Raw genomic sequence first — 22,064 nt, 5'->3', positions numbered from 1 at the left:
TAGATTTCAATAGGGGCATCTTTCATTTCAATAGTCTCCACGGCAAACGGCACAAAAATGTAACTCTCGATAAGAGAGGCATACTTGCGCGAGTTGCGCCGCTTGCCGTTTTCAGCTGTTTCTGTTGCGACTCCCGGTCCTGATGCTGTCTCTCTGATATGACAATTATTTCTTAATTAATGTAGTTATACATTTCTTAACTAATGTAGTTTTTATCTGTTTACTTGTAGATGGCGAGCCCATCAAGTTACCAGAAAACCTGGAGAGCCTCCCGCGGGCGGAGCACTTCGCCGCCCAGCGCCACCGCTGGAACACTAATGAGGTAAGTGCTACATATAATACATAGGTGCTTAGGTAGGAGAACATGAGTATAATAATAATTTTTGAGCAGTTTAGTTTGGTGGGCGCAGTTGTAAGCGGGGTTGTACATTGCGAGCCCCAGATATGGGACGACACGCGGAGGGTCTGCATAATGCATGAATTAGCCGCGATGTATACTGCGCCCCGTAACGTCACGTCGGCAAAATTAATGATAATGAAACGTGTGTTCGTATTTACATACAGCAACACGTCATATCCATTTGCCGGGAGGAATGGTTTACAACGCAGTGTTGGAAGACCCCCCCCCCCTCCCCCCCCCCCCCCCCCCCCCCCTCCCCCACTAGGTTGACGAGTCGGAGGGATCCGCTTCAGGCGGCGCAAGACCGTGGCGTGTGGAAGTCCCTACAAGAGACCTATGTCCAGCTGTGGACGTCTATCGGTTGATGATGATGATGATGATGATGATGATGACAATAAGACCCAGGCCAATAAGCACGGTCGACTACTACGTGAGGATAGGCACGGTAACTTCCATATAAATTACAGATTCTAACGGTCTCCGACAACCAAGCTGCCGGGCGACTAGTCGACCGTGCGTAAAGGTATGATTCCGAACCACGCTGCACACAGCAGCGCTGCCGCAATCACGGCAGCAATGTAGCGGAACATTGCTGCCTAGCTCGGAATGTAATGTCATATAAGCTTATAGAGATTGTATGGGGACCTACCCCCCAATTGTGTAAGAATAACCATTTCATGGCTATCGCAATCGTCAAGAAATTCTGCCCTTTGATTGGCTGTGAAAAAATGTAAACAGCGAATCAACCAATCAAAGGGCAGAATTTCTTGACGATTGCGATAGCCATGAAATGGTTATTCTTACACAATCGGGGGGCAGTTAGTGCCGCAACAGCGCTGTGACAGCTGGTGACAGCACTGTTGCGGCAGCGCTGCTGCGTGCGGCGTGGTTCGGAATCATACCTTAATGGGTGTAAGATGCAATTTTTTTTTTTTTTTTTTTTAAAGAATATTAGCCATGTTAAATGACTAATATTCCCCTTTCCTCTCCAACTAAGCTTCAAGCTTGTGCTAGGAGTAGGTACGACAATAGTGCAACGGGCGGGGTTTGAACCGTCGACCTTTCGGTTTCAGTCCACTCCTATACCGGTTGAGCTATTGAGGCTCTAATAAATTCACCCAAGTAGTATTGGAGACCTTGGCCAGACGCTTCGGCCAGTCAAAAAAGTTTTAATTACACACTCACTCAGTTCGTTTAATCATCGAGGTGAAAAGGACAATGGGACAAGTTGCAAGTCTAATAAAAACCACTTGCCCATGAAATGAAAGCTATCGCACGCTTCAGTTTTATTATGGGCAGAATGCTGTAAACCACTGAAGAAAAGAGATATCATCCCTACAAGTACCTTAAAAACATGCAGATTTTACTAGTATTCATTGTAATAATTATAAGTAGTTCAGATATAAACCGCTTACACTACTAAACTTAAATCAGTCCAGTTATACGTATGCTATTCTCAAAAACTTCAATTTCTTATATTTCATACGCCCATTAAGTACTTTTTTTTATATTCATTATAGGTATACGCTTGACCACAATCACACCTGATGGGAAGTGATGATGTGGCCTAAGATGGGACGCGTTTACCTAGAGAAGAACAATGTTGCAACTTGCATTGCTTGCAATCAAGCTCGGTCTTTCTGCACTGCACAAGTTCTGCTTAGGTATCTTACTCAAGTGATAAGCTGACTAAAAATTCAGCACAGCATGACTTCTCTAATGTTGATTGAATTTTTACAAGAAAATCGTTACAAAAAATATAACTTTTTATGTCGTCGAAAGTACATACCCAGTGATTTATTAGATAAATTATTGCGTTACAGAAGGTAACTTTTTTTAAAAATAAACATGGCGAGCAAACGAGCAGGTGGGTCACCTGATGTTAAGTGATTATCGCAGCCCATGAACATTTGCAGTAAGTACCGAGGAACCACCAATGCGTTGCCAGCCTTTCAGGAATTTGTTGCTCCGCACCTTGAATAACCCTGTTTTGTAATCTAATGGGTACACCGCCGAAGGGAGTTGATTCCACAATTTGCATGTGCGTGGAAAAAAGGATCTGGCACAACGGGGGGTGGTCGTAACTGTAAGTTTTAATTAATAAACTAACTTACATTAGAACTTTATTGGTTATCAGGCCAGAGTTCATACAAAAATGCCCATGGTCCTTTCTTTGTGCACCATTAAATTGCAATAACCAATCTCTTTTTATTAGAGAGATTTGTAATTCCGCTTAATACAGCTGCAGTAGATTAGATGCACAGCTTCTCGTGATCTTACGAGCTATTTGTAAGGATTTGGGGGCTTAGTACGAAACGGCCAAGTGCCTCAGCTTATTAACTAGCGGTTGTAAAACCCTACGGACCTAGATGCTGGATATTTAGCTTCCTGTTACTTAGAACTTGGAGAATGTGAAGTCAAGATCGAATATGCATAGGTCGGTTCATGTAGACCGTGCTCTATGGTGGTTGGTATGTTCTTGCTCTAGTATTCATCATTCATTCCAGCCAAGCGCTGTCTATATAAATTAAAAAAAACCGGTCAAGTGCGAGTCAGGCTCGTGCACCGAGGGTCCCGTACCACAGTCGTATTTTATCGGCATTTTGCACGATCAATCAAAAACTATTATGCATAAAAATAAAAATAAACCTGTTTTAGAATGTACAGGTAAAGCCCTTTCATATGATACCCCACTTGGTATAGTCATCATGATCAACCCATCACCGGCTCACTACAGAGCGCGGGTCTCCTTTCAGAGTGAGAAGGGTTTTGGCCATAGTCTACCACGCTGGCCATGTGCGGATTGGTAGACTTCACACACCTTTGAGAACATTATGGAGAACTCTCAGGTGTTTTCTTTCACCGTTAAAGCAAGTGATATTTTATTACTTAAAACGCACATTACTCCGAAAAGCTAGAAGTGCGTGCTCGGGATCGAACCCCCGACCTCCGATTAGATGGCGGACGTCCCGAAAATGAAAATGAAAATATTTTTTATTCAAGTAAACTTTCACAAGTACTTTTGAATCGTCGGATGTATCTACCACTGGTTCGGAATGCCTTCCCTACCGAGAAGAACCAGCCAGAAACTCGGCGATTGCTCTTTTCAAATATTTGATATACAATATTATGCCATGTATAAAAAAGTATTTGCAGTCCTGTGCGTTGCTGGAACGAGCTGCAGGTAAAATCCACGCTCTTTTATCATTTAGATAATCTTCAATTGTGTAATTTGTTTTTTTAGGAGCATACTTTCAATAGATTTTTTAAACTTGTGTAAAGGTAAGTCCAAAATAGTTTTCGGGATTTTATTATAAAAGGTCCTAACCACTAGGCTACCTACAGCTTTGGCTAGAACAGTGTATGGCTGGAACAGTGTATGATGAAAATTCTGATTTCGTACTTTTAGGATAACTCTTACGAAAATAAAACTATTTACAAAGTAAAAGCTCGCAGTTTGTTGACCGACTTACGGCAAGATTGACTGGACCTTCCTACTTTCAGCTGAAAAGTTAGTTTGGCAAACTCTCAACTGTTCGCGGCTAATAAATGTGATCCTTACTCAAAACAAATGTGATTTATTAATTCTACGTTTACGAATAGAAAAATTCCCTACTTTGCAACAATCCGTCAAGAAAGAAGCGAATGTAATGTAGGGCAGTACTTACTGTACTATTGCAATGTAATGCTTAAAATCGTTTTTTTTTAAATTGAAAGATACGATTTTTTAAAATTCAGATACCAGTTAGCCCTTGACTGCAATCTCACCTGGTGGTAATTAATGACGATGCAGTCTAAGATGGAAGCGGGCTAACTTGGAAGGGGTATGGCAGTTTTTTAATAAACCCATGCCCCTTTGGTTTCTACACGGCATCATACCGGAACGCTAAATCGCTTGGCGGCACGGCTTTGCCGATAGGGTGGTAACTAGCCACGGCCGAAGCCTCCCACCAGACCAGACCAGAAATTTAGAAATTATAAAATTACAAATCCCGCCAAGAATCGAACCCGGGACCTCCCACTCATAAGACCACAGCGCTTACCACTGCGCCAAGGAGGTCGTCGTAAACTTAAAGCTAGCCTTATCTAATTACTGTACAAATCATGCCCGCGTGAAATGGTGCAAAGAATTCTGGCTACATTTCCACGCTAGACAGGCAGGCCTTTGCGCAAAAAACGAGCCAGCTTTTTTGTCATCATCACATTTAATTTAGATGCTCCTGCGGGGTTCCCTAAGCTATCAGCGAAGCTTAGGGATAACGCTAGAAGTAATAGGAAGACAAGATTCATGTTACCCAAAGTCTGTAACTACTACGGTGAAAGGTTAAGTGAATATTTGGTACCTAAAATTTACAACGGCATAGAGTGGTTAAGGGAAGAGAATAAGGTCAGTGAGGGGGTGCTTAAGAAAAAGTTAAAGGAACACTTCCTTAGGGACCCCCTTACTGTTTAATTTATTATCATTATTTGTTTTTTATTTTAGTTTATTTTGTTTGTTACCTCAGATTGAGGATTGATCTCTAAAGCGTTCAATTCGCTGCAGCTATCAATCCTTAATCTGAGTATAAGTTTATAAGTTAGAATATAAGTTTACATACATAAGTACAATTTAATACGTAGATTATAGTTATTTTTAAGGAGTGCCAGCTCGCCAACAAACTGGCTCACCAGTTTGGCGAGAAAATAATAATGTAAATATTTGGTGTACCTACGCTTGTTATAAATAAAAAACAAAAAAATAAAAAATCAAACTTACTTGACATTGGCTGGTTTTACATTGCTGCTTCACTGAGCGATACAAAAGTAATATTTCGTAGCAAACCTTCAATGGATTAAAAATAAATGCCAAATGAGCTTGATGGCTTTCATTCAGTGTTGATCACTGAGTTAGTGAATCATCCTGTAACTCTACCGAGGCCTACCTAATGAATTTACCCTACCTCATATACTGATCTACCTAAAGAATACGCTTCCTATTTCATATCTTTTAGTGGCACGCGTATCATCTAACAGTAGAAACCTTTTAACATGTTGTGAACGCAATAACCCAAGGACGTTTAGAGTATCAGAAATAGTGAGTTCATCAGACCTAACGGACCTTACGGGGTATGAGCTGAGGAAGTGGGCATTCACGTATTGAATGCTCAAATGACTGTAGGTGTTCGGGCTTTGAAGGTATGTATTCACGCATAGAAACTAACACATTATTTTGGAACGTGCGTTCGTGTATAGGAGTTGTCTGGTCGATCATTCAGTTGTTCGCGTATTGAATACCAAATGTCTACCGTGTTCGGGTATAGAATTTAAACCATTGGGGTTTAAGATGTGGGTTCAGCAATTGAGACGTATTAAAAGAAGTGTAATAATATTAGTACCCATACTCAACGTGTGTAAACCTAAATGTAAGCTCTTCCTCCTACTGTAGGAAGAAGAAGCCCTGTGTAATGGCACCATTCACTCCAGTTCGTGTAAAAGGGGTTAGGAGTGAATGATGGTTGAAAGCTCCGCCGCGCCTTCAACGGTGAGCTTCTGCCTTCCCTTGGTATCCTATCACATTAAGAACATAAAATACCAACGAACACGAGCTCCCCCCCCACTACGCGTCATCATTCAAGGGATAGCGCAATGTATGCAAGCATACTGTTAGGAGAGGTGCGTTCCTCTCATGAGATAGCACGGCGCATGCAAGCATACTTTATAGTGGCGTGTTCCACTGTAAATGGTTTGTGTAGTGTGGTGTGGTGTAGGTATATCGATCTCTTAGAGATCTAAAGGATGAGTGGCTTACTCTACGATACCGCCGAAGCAAGCTATAAACGCAGGCCTAACCTCAATCCTTTGTGTGTGAATGAGTGTAATGATCTTAGAGATCTCAAGGATGAGCGGCTTGCACTACGATACCGCCGAAGCAAGTTATAATCGCAGGCCTGACCTCAATCCATTGTGTGAAGGTATGTTGCATTTTATTATTTTTACTTGTACGTGATAAAGTAGTCCATGCTAGAAATCACTCTAGCAAAAGATTCACAAGCACTGGGGCGCTAGGCTCTCCTTTAGGCAGGATGCACAAACACCAGAGCGCTATGGTCGTCTCTCGCATAGGTGTCTTCAAACGCTAATGCTGGGTTTTTGTATTTTACTTGTAAGTGATAAAGTACTCACGCTAGAAATCACTCTCTAGCAAAAGATTCACAAGCACTGGGGCGCTAGGCTCTCCTTTAGGCAGGATGCACAAACACCAGAGTGCTATGGTCCTCTTTCGCTTAAGTGCTCTCGAACGCTAAAGTTGCTTATGTATTATTTATAAATATCCATCAGGAGAATGCAACGCTCCAAGCAATATTAGGGTAACATAGAGATCAACAGACCTATCTGGTGTCTCTAGTCAATTCAATTCAATGTTTAGACACATGCGTAGCCCAATAGGTAAGGAACGTGTCCCTTTACACACATACCCTTGTAATTTAGCACTCAGAGTGCTCGGTCTCAAGTGATAAGTCATCACTTATTTGTGTACGCTAGAAATCACTATAGTAAAGATTCACAAGCACTGGGCGCTAGGCTCTCCTTTAGGTAGGATGCACAAACACCAGAGTGCTATGTTCCTCTCTCGCTAAAGTGCTCTCGAACGCTAAAGTTGCTTTATGTATTATTTATAAATAGCCATCAGAAGAATGCAACGCTCCAAGCAATATTAGGGTAACATAGAGATCAACAGACCTATCTGGTGTCTCTAGTCAATTCAATTCAATGTTCAGACACATGCGTAGCCCAATAGGTAAGGAACGTGTCCCTTTACACACATACCCTTGTAATTTAGCACTCAGAGTGCTCGGTCTCAAGTGATAAGTCATCACTTATTTGTGTACGCTAAAAATCACTATAGTAAAAGATTCACAAGCACTGGCCGCTAGGCTCTCCTTTAGGTAGGATGCACAAACACCAGAGTGCTATGTTCCTCTCTCGCTAAAGTGCTCTCGAACGCTAAAGTTGCTTTATGTATTATTTATAAATAGCCATCAGAAGAATGCAACGCTCCAAGCAATATTAGGGTAACATAGAGATCAACAGACCTATCTGGTGTCTCTAGTCAATTCAATTCAATGTTCAGACACATGCGTAGCCCAATAGGTAAGGAACGTGTCCCTTTACACACATACCCTTGTAATTTAGCACTCAGAGTGCTCGGTCTCAAGTGATAAGTCATCACTTATTTGTGTACGCTAAAAATCACTATAGTAAAAGATTCACAAGCACTGGGCGCTAGGCTCTCCTTTAGGTAGGATGCACAAACACCAGAGTGCTATGTTCCTCTCTCGCTAAAGTGCTCTCGAACGCTAAAGTTGCTTTATGTATTATGCGTGTATTCACTAACCACCATAAGGCGGTTAAGTATTCCAACGAATGTCAGAGTACAAACAGAACAGCAGTATTACCTGCCCTCTGTGATCGGTAGTTATTAAAGTATGCTAGAATCAGCTCAGCAAAGGATTCACAAAGCGCCAAGTGGCGCCATTAATGGCACTAGGGTTCTCCTTCGCATAATCATCTTCCAACGCACTCCAACGTATACCAGCAAATAGATCGAAAGTAAACACAGAGTACAACTCCGTCTGCCAGCTCAAGCAAGGATTTACCGAGTATCCTAAAGGACGCGCGGTTCACCTCGCCTAAGCAGCCACATTACCAGATCAATCATGAATCGCTTTTAGACTTTAGAAGTATCGCCCCTATAACATAAGAAAAGTATCCTTGTACTTAAAGTGGTCCCATTCTCAAATTTCCTTACTTGAGTATAAATCTTATGTGTCGTCCAGCACATAAGTTTAATTAGATAGATTATATTATCTATTTTTATAACGTCGGTTGAGTTATTACTCAATCCACAATCCGGACGTTATTACGTAACCATTTGCGAGCACACACACCGTTCCGACCGATGGGGTCGAAGCGATGCCGCACGCGCTTTCCAACGAAATATTGATATTTGGATAATATTTATAATTGCACCATCTATTTAAACTGGCTTGTAAGTAATAAGAGCTATGCTCTCAAGTTATTATATTCCAAACTTGGTTTACAATAGAGCCATGCTCCCATGTTTCCACCTACCATAGTGGTGTTCTAATAGACAGCACGTACGATCATGTGCATGCCTGCCCGCTCTTGCGTTCATTTTATAGCACCCTGCTTTGAGACTTTGTATTTACATAAGTGTATAACCTCTGGCTATGCCAGTAAATCCCTGTATTTTACCCCTTTTTTCCACTTAGTGGTAGCATTCAATGTATGGCGCAGCGGACCCAACACGCGCAACACTGATTCGGCATTAGGACATTGACCGCTTGGTCGTTCCTTTCTTCCAATTATTCTCCTTTAGTGAAACAGCGATAGACATAGTGCAAGGTGTCACCGACAAGCACGTCTACCGTCTTAGACAACCTCACCTCCATATCATTCAACTAGTTGCACCTTAGGGAAAAAATAGCGATAGACATAGTGCAAAGTGCCACCGACAAGCACGTCTACCGTCTTAGACAACCTCACCTCCATATCATTCAACTATTTTATAATTCCACAGACCTGTTTAAATGAAGACTATGTCTTCCTCCATAAGAGCACTTAATGCAAGCACCCATTTCCACAAATATTTCCACCACACGAGCGCTAGGCTGCACGCACCTTAGTGCGCGCATGTCCCGCCTCGCCTCTACTCATTATAGTTTCACAGACCTGTTTAATTGAAGACTATGTCTTCCTCCATAAGAGCACTTAATGCAAGCACCCATTTCCACAAATATTTCCACCACACGAGCGCTAGACTGCACGCACCTTAGTGCGCGCATGTCCCGCCTCGCCTCTACTCATTATAGTTTCACAGACCTGTTTAATTGAAGACTATGTCTTCCTCCATAAGAGCACTTAATGCAAGCACCCATTTCCACAAATATTTCCACCACACGAGCGCTAGACTGCACGCACCTTAGTGCGCGCATGTCCCGCCTCGCCTCTACTCATTATAGGTGTCTACCACTATGGTCCTCGTCAGCGTGTTAGAGTCTACGAACGTTAAGTGCTCGCACTTCCATTACACTCACACACAAGAAGCCATATGGTCGACCACCAGTTAATTGCTCAGCCCTCGCGGACCACCCCCTTGCAATGATAAGGGAATTTGTTCTTTCACATAAGTGTTCGAACTGTGGCCCAACGCAGTAGAGAAAACTAATGTCAAGTGTTTGATTTTGATTCTAACTCCCGCGACCGTCTGGTCCGCAGGCTCCAACCGACTAGAGACAGTTTTCCTCGATAGACTACATTGACTGGCGGCCGTATGAAAACCTAAATAAAAACCGAATTTCTCATGCACCGACTAGACTGACTGACTTACATTGATAAAAAAAAAATTATATACATAATTTTTTTTTTTTTTTTTTTTTTTTTTTTTTTTTTTTTTTTTTTTTTTTTTTTTTTTTTTTTTTTTTTTTAAGGTCCCTATGTTGTATGTAGGCTATGTTCGTTACATCCCCCTGTTCAGTATCTTGTTCTTCTTCAAATGCCGTCTCCTATCGGAGGTTGGCAATCATTAGGGCTATCTGCACCTTGGACACTATGGTGCTCGGAAAAGAGATCGGGTACTCTTCCCGTACCATTGACGTAATCTTTAACCACGATGTTCTTCTACGGCTTGGTGGTTTTAAGACTACCGGCTATTTTCCCCTGGTCAGTGTATACCGTACAATATTTTTTTTTTTTTTTTATAAAGAATATTAGCCATGTTAAATGACTAGTATTCCCCTTTCCTCTCCAACTAAGCGTCAGGCTTGTGCTAGGAGTAGGTACGACAATAGTGCAACGGGCGGGGTTTGAACCGTCGACCTTTCGGTTTTCAGTCCACTCCTTTACCGGTTGAGCTATTTCGTATAAGGCCGGCAACGCATAGGCGGTTCCTCTGGTGCTGCAAATGTTCATGGGCGGCGGTAATCATTTAACATCAGGTGACCCGCCTGCACGTTTGCTCGCTATCTCTATTTAATAAAAAATATAAGGACTAAAATCGTACTTTTTACATGAAAATTGACACAAAAAGTAAAAATGGCGCGTGAGGAGTTAAATTTTACGCATTATACGCACCTTTAAAAAGTCAGGCATCAGACCTGTGGCGTTAAAATATCCTACCTCCACATTGGAATTATTTCGATTTTGTAAAACGGCCAGTAAATCAGAGGGAGCTGTTCGGCAAATATTTGTACAGCTCATTTACTTAACCCCCAGCAACAGATAATGGGAATAAATCATAAGTAAAACGCCGTCCGGGGAAAACCAAAATAACCTTTGGGGCAGTCCTCCAGCGTTACCGGTGCGATACAAACACAGAATACAAACAACGTAAATGTATTTATTGTATGAATTTATTCAACTAAGTTCATAAAGATGAATTTTTGCCAAAAAAAAACCTTCCCAAATGAGTAGGTACCTATCTTATAATATGGTTAAGTTTATTTAGCTATTGGTTCGAAGCCTCAATAGCTCAACCGGTAAAGGAGTGGACTGAAAACCGAAAGGTCGACGGTACAAACCCCGCCCGTTGCACTATTGTCGTACCTTCTCCTAGCACAAGCCTGACGCTTAGTTGGTGAGGAAAGGGGAATATTAGTCATTTAACATGGCTAATATTCTTTTAAAAAAATAAATAAATAAATTGGTATTTAGGTTTATTATATATACCACCTCCCATTGTCCATTTGTTCGTTTTCTCGGTTGTATGGAAGAGATCGCTATTTAGCGATAAGAATAGTGAGTAGATTGTATCATATAAGGGAGCAAACTAATATTTTTACGGCGAGGGCGCTTTTTTGAATCCAGAGCGAAGTGAGGGATTGTAGAGTAGAATTCCGAGCGTAGCGAAGAATTCTTTAGTACAATCCTGAACGTAGCAAGGGATTCAAAGTAGGCACTCAAGAGTCTATCGAGGACAATATGACGTTAGCGGAGATTTCACGGTGAAGATTATAATATTAAAACTTAGCACAGGAATATCGATGGAACACATTCCCTATTTAACATACAAAAATAAATGCGGGACAAACTTTTAGACCCCGTAGCAGCATGCCAAAATCTCAAATGAGAATATTAAATATTTGCATACATATTTCCTATTAAAATGAAGTACAAACTCGGGTTATTTATTTGTTTGCGAATAATATTCTATCGCATCGCATAGCACAGTATAGTTTAATGGATTAAACGTTAAAAATTCCACGGTCGTGCAGCTTTAAATGCAAATAAGTTGCACTGAATCTTACCGTTCATTCATATGTATTTTGTTTAACAACAGAAATGAAAAATTGCGAATTACGGGAAGAAGGGTACAAGCGAAAACGAGTAGGTAGGTAGAATCATCACAAATTACACTATGCTTTTAAGTTTTTTAAACATCGACTAGCTTATACACTCGCGACTTCGTCCGCGTGGACTACACAAATTTCAAACCCCTATATCACCCCTTTAGGGGTTGAATTTTCAAAAATCTTTTAGCGGATGCCTACGTCATAATAGCTATCTGCATGTCAAATTTCAGCCAATCCGTCCAGAAGTTTAAGCTGTACGTTGATAGATCAGTCAGTCAGTCACCTTTTCCTTATATATATGTATATATATAATTATATATAATTATATATATAATTATATAATATTAAAAAATCACTTATTTCTACGTGAAACTCAAGAAAACATTAGGTAAGTTTGTATACCAATTTACTTGTCTTTCTAAGTAAAATTTTGTATTCCCTTTTTAAATAACCGTTAAAGTGGCCCAAATCGATCCTAATTTTTCATCCGCCATTCTAAAAGTCACGGCCCTTGTAACATACTGGCTAATGAAATACGGACAGATTAACCCTGCGTGTTATTATGTTAATGGCCCCAGACTGTAAGCGATTTGGGTAGGGCTAGGTATACTTTACCCCTCTACCTACTAGAAAGTTGTAAAATTTTGCATGATTTTTATAATGCACTTTCGTTGGGACTGTCAGGCAAAAATCTGTCTATCTGACTGCTAGCTTTTCACGGCCCATCTGTTCAACCAATTTTGACGAAATTTGGTACAGGGATAGTTTGATAGTTAGATAGTTGGTACATTCTGGGGAAGGACATAGGTCACATTTCATAGCATACAAGAAAACTATTTGTTTTCAATAGACACCCAGAAGAAAATTCCTCAAGACAAATCGTCCAAAACTACTAACGTACCCCGATTATTCTCATTCGATACGATTACTTTATTCAATGCACTTTCGTTGGGACTGTCAGGCATAAATCTGTCTATCTGTCTGCTAGCTTTTCACGGCCCATCTGTTCAACCAATTTTGACGAAATTTGGTACAGGGATAGCTTGCATTCTGGGGAAGGACATAGGTCACATTTCATAGCATACCTACAAGAAAACTATTTGTTTTCAAAAGACACCCAGAAGAAAATTCCTCAAGACAAATCGTCCAAAATTACTAACGTACCCCGACTATTCTCATTCGATACGATTACTTTATTCAATGCACTTTCGTTGGGACTGTCAGGCATAAATTTACGAGCGTATTTGCCAGCATTTCTTATTCAGTAGGATTCGAGTTGACGTCGGGTTGATATGGAAAAATAAACATTTTTCTCTATTATACTGCTTTACTAATGTTATAGGTATCCACATCGATAAAGAATCTAGGGTACCTATCCCAATACACCACGCTAGCCAAGTGCGGATTAGCAGACTTCACACATCTTTGAAAACATTGTGGAGAACTCCCAGGGGGTTGAAGTTTGCATAGTCCACGCGAATACGCGCGCGTAAGCTAGTAAAATATAATATTCAAATTGAAACCATTATGAAGTTAAGTCATTTTTTCTAGAAAAGCAATAAAATATTTTAAATTCTTTATTTACTCCGGCTTTTACTTAGAAAATACACCTCGTTATTTACCCACTGAGATTTTACCCCCACCCTGTTCCTCCCTTTTGAAAGTAGGGTGACTATATCTAAACATATAAAAGGGAAAGTCCTGACTCACTGACTGACTTATCAAGGCCCAGCCCAAAACCATTGAAACACAGAGTAAATGTGGACAGGGAAGCACTTATCTCTATGAGAAGTCTCTACCAGTGACCTTTGGCAGTGCGTCAGGTTGTTTGTTTAATTCATTTTGAACTAGCTGACGCCCGCGATTTAGGTATTTAAAAATCCCGTGGGAACTGTTCCGGGATAAAAATCCAAATTTCTTCAAAATCGGTTGAACGGATGGGCCGTGAAAGGCTAGCAGACAGACAGACACATTTTTGCATTTATAACATTAGTGTATTAAGTACTATGTTATGCTCGTGACTTCGTCCGCGTGGTCTATACAAACTCCAAACCAGTATTTTCAAAAATCCTTTCTTAGCGGATGCCTACGTCATAATAACTATGTCAACTAACAGTGTCAAGCTCTGGAATTCTCTCCCAGCTGAAATACGTCAGGCGAAATCCTTAAACACCTTCAAAAATCGTTTGAAGAACTATTATTTATCTATGTAAACAGAATTATGTAGTATATTATAGAGATATGTATATAGGTATATATATTTATATATATTTGTGTAATATTAGAATGTACTGTGTATGTAGTCTAATTTATAATAATACCTAGGGCCATTTTCGGCTGCCGCACCAACCCGTGCTTTCGTGATTCCTTTCGTCAAAGGTTGCCTGGAAGAGATCGCTTTAGCGATAAGGCCGCCTTTGCATGCTACATCTATTAGAATAAGATCCTGTATTGTGTTTTTTCAATGTTTACTTTGTGTTGTGTGCAATAAAGTGTCAATAAATAAATAAATAAACTATTTGCATGCCAAATTTCAGCCCGATCTGTCCAGTAGTTTGAGCTGTCCGTTGATAGATCAATCAGTCAGTCAGTCACCTTTTCTTTTTATATTATTTAGAAAATTAAAGTATGGCTGTTTTTGGTATAAAAAAAAATGAAGTCCCAAAATATTGAGTAGCCTGGTCACCCTACTTGTCCCCCTTTCCCCCTTGTTTACACCTTCCGGGCCGTTTCGGTTTCGTATGCAAATGTAACGGCCCAGGCGAAACACGATGAAAAACTGCGATATTTGATCCCGTATGGAGATTTCTGTCAGCTTATCACGACGTATGCCTTTTTATTAATAAACTAGCTTTTGCTTGCAACTTAACTCGCTTTAAATTCGAAATCATTACCCCTATCACTACCCCTATTATATTATAAATGCGAAATATACCTGGGCGCGTTTGGAACCCTCGTAGCTTTAGTTTTAAGTTTACGTAATAATTATCACCACTATATCTTACAAATCCAACATCTGACTATCAAAAAGAGTAATTTATTACCTATTTTGAACAAATCATTTGACTTTGACTTTGAAAGTGTTTTAGTTTGTTGGTTTGTTGGTTTATTGGTTTGTCCTTTAATCACGTCGCAACGAAGCAACTGATCGACGTGATTTTTTGCATGGGTATAGTTTAAGACCTGGAGAGTGAAATAGGTTACTTTATATCCGGGAAAATCAAAAAGTTCCTATGGGATTATTAAAAACCTAAATCCACGCGTACGAAGTCGCGGCCATCGGCTAGTTCCAAAATAATTATTTATTTCTTATACGCCAATTCAGCTTCAAGAGTTTTAAAAATATAAATCGTGTGTCCTAAAATGCAAAAAGCACGTCAACCCATTGCTCTGTTTCGACGTGATTGAAGGACAAATCAACAAACACACCCACTATCGCATTTTATATTATTATGGGTAGTGGTTTCACTCGACTAAACATTTGACGCGTTTCAAAGTATGTTTCCACCACCAGTACCTACGAGTATATAAGTCCCGCAAATTGCTAATGTGGGTGCCGCCATTTTAGTGACGTCAGCACTAGACTGAAGTTTCGAGCTGATGGTATATTTTTACTTAAATATAAGTCAAATGACGTCATTTCGATGTTAATGAGACATGGTTCCAGCGCAATAACAATTTGCGGGATTTATACCTACTAAATTTATGCTTTGTATGAACACGGACCTTTCAAACTTCTCATTATAAGTTTGAAATTCAAAGGAGCTAGAAACTCGATCAAGCGCGAATCTTTTTATATTGCCTTTGAAACCGTCTAATAATTCATTTACCCTCCCGAAGCGGCTTAAAGAACTCGATTTTTTATTAAATCCAGATACAAGTCCTTGACTGCAATTTCACCTGGTGGTGAGTGATGCAGTCTAAAATGGAAGCGGGCTAACCTGAAAGAGAGATCGCAGTTTTTTTCTTAAGCCCATATTAATTTGGTTTCTACACGGAATAGTACCGGAACGCTAAATTGCTTGGCGGCGCCGTACCCGGGCCGTGGGGATTTGCGCTATTGGATTCGATTTGACTCCATCCGGCTCCAATAAAAGGAAAACCTTTCCTATCGAGAAGAGCCAGCAAGAAACGCGGCGATTGCTCTTTGTGAACATGTATATAAAAATGCTGAAGCAGAAAGAGATCTATTGTTTAGCGAAACGTATTTTTCAATGCAGCTTTCAAGATAGCCAGCCGGGCATAGCTGAGTCGTCATCGTGTGGTATTGGATGGGCCGTACCCGGGCCGTGGGGATTTGCGATATTGGATTCAATTTGATCCATCCAGCTCCAATGATAGGAAAGCCTTTCCTATTGAGAAGAGTCAGCAAGAAACTCAGCGGTTGCTCTTTGTGAACGTATACATGAAAACGCTGAAGCAGAAATAGATCGATTGGGTATTTGACTACATCAAAAATAAATTATTTCTTAGCGATTATTAAATAGAGGGTCTTCAAAAATACCTAAAATCCCCGTCCTTTGTTAGGTTTTTAAGTGTAATTACCATTTCAAATTATCGAATAAACTAAAAAAAACGTCATAATGATGTGACGTCAAATTTCAGTTTTTCATAGAATATCGAATACTAAGCGCGCGTTTTGACGTTTGATAAAAAGTTACTCATTTGACTAGTTGTCAAATACTGTATTGTTTAGCGAAACGTGTTTTTCAATGCAGCTTTCAAGATAGCCAGCCGGGCATAGCTGAGTCGTCATCGTGTGGTATTGGATGGGCCGTTCCCGGGCCGTGGGGATTTGCGCTATTGGATTCGATTTGACTCCATCCGGCTCCAATAATAGGAAAACCGGTCAACAACAGATTGAAACAAATGGATTCAGTACTTTAGAGTTTGCGCTCAAAAGTGGAATGGTACCGATTTGTTTGTACTATAGATATTGTTGGACGGCCGCCAATTCTTGTGAAAAATCTACCGATGGATCACTTTAATGGCGCTTTCGAAATTTGCAACTTAAGAACGTGTAAGTTATTAAACTTAAGTTGCTTGAAGCGTTCGTATTACATCAGTAGGTACCCTTAAAATAAATGCAAAAGTGTGTTTATTTGTTGGTTTGTCCTTCAATCACGTCGCAACGGTGCAATGGATTGACGTGATTTTTTGCATGGGTATAGATAAATATCTGGAGAGTGACATAGGATGCCTTCGTCATAATAGCTATCTGCATGCCAAATTTCAGCCCGATCCGTTCAGTAGTTTGAGCTGTGCGTTGATAGATCAGTCAGTGAGTCAGTCAGTCAGTCACCTTTTCCTGTTGTATATTTAGATTTGTATCCACATTTCACGTGTTTCATTACGTACATGGAAGGCGAACACGCGGCCTTGGCATGCGGCGACGTCTATCACGCAGCCTTTTACTGTCTTGTCTTTGTGACGAACAAAGTTCTACATTGCGATCCAAATTTAGGTTACTTGGTGTGTTTCCCGCGACTTTGTCGACTTTTTAGGGTTCCGTACCTTAAAATAAAAACGGAAACCTTATAGGATCACTTCGTGGTGCGTCTGTCTGTCAAGAAACCTATAGGGTACAGTACGCGGCAGAAAGTAATGTACATCCGCCTTTATTTCGGCTTTGTAGAGCGTTGTCTCTATCACTCATACCCATATGACGTTTTGTCGGTTCCAATGACAGGGACAACGCTCTTCAAATCTGATATCTCCTTCTAAATTTTTTACGAGACATTTCACCGCGATTAATAGCCTCAACTGGTGACAGAAGGGCTGGCTCATTTTTTGCGCAGCGGATCAGCCTGGCTGTCCAGCGCGGAAATGCAGCCAGTATTCTTGGCACCATTCCACGCGGTCATGATTTATATAGTAATTAGATAAGGCTAGCTTTAAGTTTTATTGTATTAAAAAAAAAAAAAAAAAAAAAAAAAAAAAAAAAAAAAAAAAAAAAAAAAAAAAAAAAAAAAAAAAGTTCTAAATTCCAATTCCAATTAATTCTTCCTGTTGACCTAGACTCATGAAATTTGGCTTGTAGGTAGGTCTTATAGCACACGTAAGTGGAAAAATCTTGAAGGAGAGTGAGAACAATCTACGTTTATATGGAAAGTGCTGAAGAGCATGCTAGGTTACTTTTCTTGCACCAGAATTCACAGCCAAGATAGGGGCTTCTTTATAATTGATGATTCAAACTACAATTGTGTCATACACAACCTTAATGCATTGCATAAAAGTTGAATATGACACATGCTATTTAAATGGTCCCCTAAAGAAGTCCCTATCTTGACTATGAATTCCAGTATTAAACACTAGCTGATGCTCGCGACTGCATCCGCGTGGAATTAGGTTTTTAAAAATCTCGTGGGAACTCTTTGATTTTCCGGGATAAAAAGTAATCTATGTCACTCTCCGGGTCTTTATCTATACCCATGCAAAAATCACGTCAATCCGTTGCACCGTTGCGACGTGATAGAAGGACAAACCAACAAACCAACAAAGAAACACACTTTCGCATTTATAATAAGGGTAAGTGATTTCACAACAAATTTCATCTAACATACGTCACAAGGACAAAACCTCGCGAAACCAAAACCTAAACTCTTTTTGTGACATCGCATATACATTCGGCTATAATCATGAACAACATGTTTAAGAGTAGACAAAGCTTTTGACTGAAATAAGTAGATACGTGACTCCTAAAGATGGGCGTTATTGGCTATTTACGGCAACGGTTAATCAACAGTTACTTAGTTTCAATACCGATATTGTTAACCGTTGCCGAATATCGGTATCAGAGTTGTGTTTCAACTAATTTAATATGCGCAACGCGCAGCGGTTTCCGTAGTAGTAACTAAGCTAGCTGCCTTATCAATACCGTCTGTATAGCTAGCGCGCGCATTTTCACTAAAATAAAACCAATTTTACTTTCATGAATATCGTGAAGTAATCACAACCTTAAGTTAATAGCAGTAAAGTTTAATTTGATCATTGACATAGGTCAAACTATAGTGGACGCCTGCAGGAATAGTTTGCCACAGTCCAGTTAACCAAAAACATTTCATGAAGATTGATAAACCAAAGAGGACCTTATCTCTATTACTCTAAGGCTAACTGTATTTAAATTGATAGATCAAAGTGTAATGGACAAGTACTTGTACAGTTAAGCCTTAGCGTAATAGAGATAAGGTAGGCTTTGGTTTACCAAGGTCTTAGTTACTAAGCCGGTAGCCAATAGCCGCTCCTTCTCAGCTTTCAGTGAAAGAAAGAAAGAGAAGGCATAATTATTGCGTTTCTAGTTACCAAAAAACCAAACAATGCATTGTCAGTTGCCAGTTGGCAGTGTTGCGTTGTCAGGTGGTTCGTCATAGATGATAACTGAAAACCGTTGCTAGCTACGACAATAACGCTACGGTACGCTATAGGCACGGCAGCGGTTTTCAGTTAAGTTAAGCTATAGCGGACACATGTCTAGACTGACTCCAGATACTCGATTGCGGTAGAATGACAGCTATAATGTCACGATCGCAATTACCTCTGATTGGTTGACGCTCGCTCACTATTGGCTACAATGAATTGATACAACAAGAATAGCACAAATACAGCCAATCACAACAATTTTATTGAGAGTGTAATAATGATTGATGCAGGTTTTACGAAATCGCCCTACTGGTTTTATATGAGACAAAATTAGAATTTAACACACATCACACACTCATATTATTATAAATGGAAAAGTTATGTTTGTTATATTCCTTCCTTCAATAACTCCTCAACGGAGCATTGGCTCAACGTGATTATGGGATGCATATGATTAAAAACGTCGAAAATAACATAATATGCTACTTTTATTCCGCAAAATTAAAGAGTTTCATGATTGATTTTTAACAAATTCTAAATCCATATAGACGAAGGCATAAATAAGGAGACCTACGTCTAGCAGTGGACGTCTATCGGTTGATAATGATGATGATGATGATGGATTGTGATCGAGTGGTCCAGTACTTTGTCAGAAAGGAAAAGTCTCATATATCGTTTCCCTCGTGGAGGTAACGCCGCATAGCTTTTTGTCTCACATCTATCCGGTCGTAACCGGTTAGCGTGACAGGCGCCATTAATAAACGTAAACATGGCGGATTTGTTTTGGCGCGCACTGTACGCTTAGTATTAGATTTTACGTCTCACCAACGTTGCTAGAATTCGAGAGTCGAAACAGAATAACGTCAAAGTAAAATGGACCTAAAGAGCCCTAAAATTGAAGTCAAAAATTCTATGCCACTGATTTTAATTCGGCAACGTTTCCGCTTGGAGCGCTGGCTGTAGATGTGTAGACAAACATTAAGCTTTAAAACAAGGCAGTTAAGATCCAGTTTACTTTAACGCGGAAGTGTTTCGACACTCGAATACTATCAACGTTGGTGAGACATAAAATCTCGTACTAAGCGTACTGAAATAGGATTAATTGATTCCCCTCACGCAATGTATCAAGTGCCTCCTAATTTACTATCTAAGCATCAAAACGACAACCCGGAAATGCCCGGAAAGGGGAAAAAGATATTGTGTGCTGTTGAATCGTGACCAGAGATTAATGTTTGAAATATGGCTCGCGAATAGTGAAATATCGGATCGGAATTTCTGTGTAGAGAAGACATAAGTAATATAAGGGCAAAATTCGTCGATGTTTTCTGTACAAAACCCGCCAAGTGCGAGTCAGTTCCGTAATTCTGTCGTATTTTTTCGACATTTAGCACGATAAATCAAATAGTGGCGCCGATTCTTTCTCTAAACTAAATTTAGAGTATTTGCATCTTTTTCTTTTTATTATTGCTAAAACGAGACGGAACATGAATTTTACATTTAAAGACTCTAAATTTTAGTCCACGCTACAAAACAATAGGCTCGCGACTGGCAGCTAAAGTCACGAGGTTTGACAGTTCTAAATTAATGTTGAAACTGTCAAACTGTGTCTGTCCTTTTCACATCACGTTAGTAAGAAGAGGATGCAAATACTCTAAATTTGCTGGGCTCAGAATCAGTAGCAGTGCATAAAAATAAATGAAAATCTGTTTTAAAATGTATAGATAATGCTCTTTCTGTTTTACGGTTTTGTTGTAAATTAACTGGCAACTTTTTGAACCATCCTTGTCTCCTAAAATCACAAAATAGTATTTTAAGCGCTGTTAAATAGAGGGTGAAATGAACAATCTATTTTATGCTCTATAGTTTTGCGATTTAAGCGTTAAATTTAACTAAATTAACGATCGATCGCGCCGGCCTTTGTTCTAAAATTCGCTCGTAATAACAAGGCCCTGTAACTTCGAAGCTCGAATCAGTACCTACCATTAGGTAGGTACTGATTCGAGCTGATTCTGAGCACAACCTAATTTTAGAGTATTCGCATCCTCTTTTTACTAATGTAATATAAAAGGACAGACGCAGTTTGACCGTTTTAAATTTAATTTTTACATGGTAAACCCCGTGATTTTAGCGCACAGTCGCGAGCCTACTGTTTAAATTTGTAGCGTGCACTAAAATTTGGAGTCTTTAAATGTAAAGTTCATGTTCTGTCCCTTTTCAGCATTGGTAAAAAGTAAAGGATGCAGTTACTCTAAATTTAGTTTAGAGAAAGACAACGAAATCGGTGCCACTGTGCTAGTATTAACAAGAACTAAGAGAGTAGGTATGTGGCACAGTTAGTTCAATCCACAGACCACCAACTATAGACACTCAATAGCCGGACACCCCCAATCGCCAAGCTTAGGCAGTTTCTTAGCGTAAAAGTCGGCTCCCACCCGTTCGGTACCCTCATTTCGCACATTGTTTTGATGACGTGACTTTTGAGTCCACCAATCACAACAAAGCACGTCGCAACTGATCGGAACGGACGGAGGTGATTTATTGAATGGGTATAGTTTTATCCCGAAAAATCAAAGAGTTCCCACACGATTTTTAAAAACCTAAATCCCCTTCAACGAAGTCGTGGGCATCAGCTAGTTATATATTTTTCAAGATTTTATTTCATTTCTTATTCAAAAAGCATAATTTAATAATAATTTATTGAACGACGAATTTCGAAGACCTCCCTGGCGCAGTGGTGAGCGCTGTGGTCTTAATAGTGGGAGGTCCCGGGTTCGATTCCTGGCAGGGGTTTGGAATTTTATAATTTCTAAATTTCTGGTCTGGGCTGGTGGGAGGCTTCGGCCGTGGCTAGTTACCACCCTACCGGCAAAGCCGTGCCGCCAAGCGATTTAGCGTGCCGGTACGATGCCGTGTAGAAACCAAAGGGGTATGGGTTTAATAAAAACTGCCATACC

At 40.0% G+C, this 22,064-nt stretch overlaps 1 protein-coding gene across 3 annotated transcripts in view; it reads left to right on the top strand.

The window, feature by feature from the left end:
- Camta (Calmodulin-binding transcription activator) overlaps positions 1-22,064 on the top strand; it is a 202,377-nt gene that overhangs the window by 32,843 nt on the left and 147,470 nt on the right. For 2 of the 3 annotated variants that reach the window (XM_069503606.1, XM_069503604.1), the window contains exon 2: positions 231-322. The gene's annotated coding sequence lies outside the window, so the exon portion shown is untranslated. Of the gene's footprint in view, positions 1-230; positions 323-22,064 lie in introns of those variants that run through there. The other variant, XM_069503603.1, reaches the window with a different exon arrangement.

This window comes from Maniola hyperantus, chromosome 15 (genome assembly GCF_902806685.2).
Source record: "Maniola hyperantus chromosome 15, iAphHyp1.2, whole genome shotgun sequence".
Classification (NCBI taxonomy): Eukaryota; Metazoa; Arthropoda; class Insecta; order Lepidoptera; family Nymphalidae; genus Maniola; species Maniola hyperantus.
This window is presented reverse-complemented; position numbering and strand designations above follow the sequence as displayed.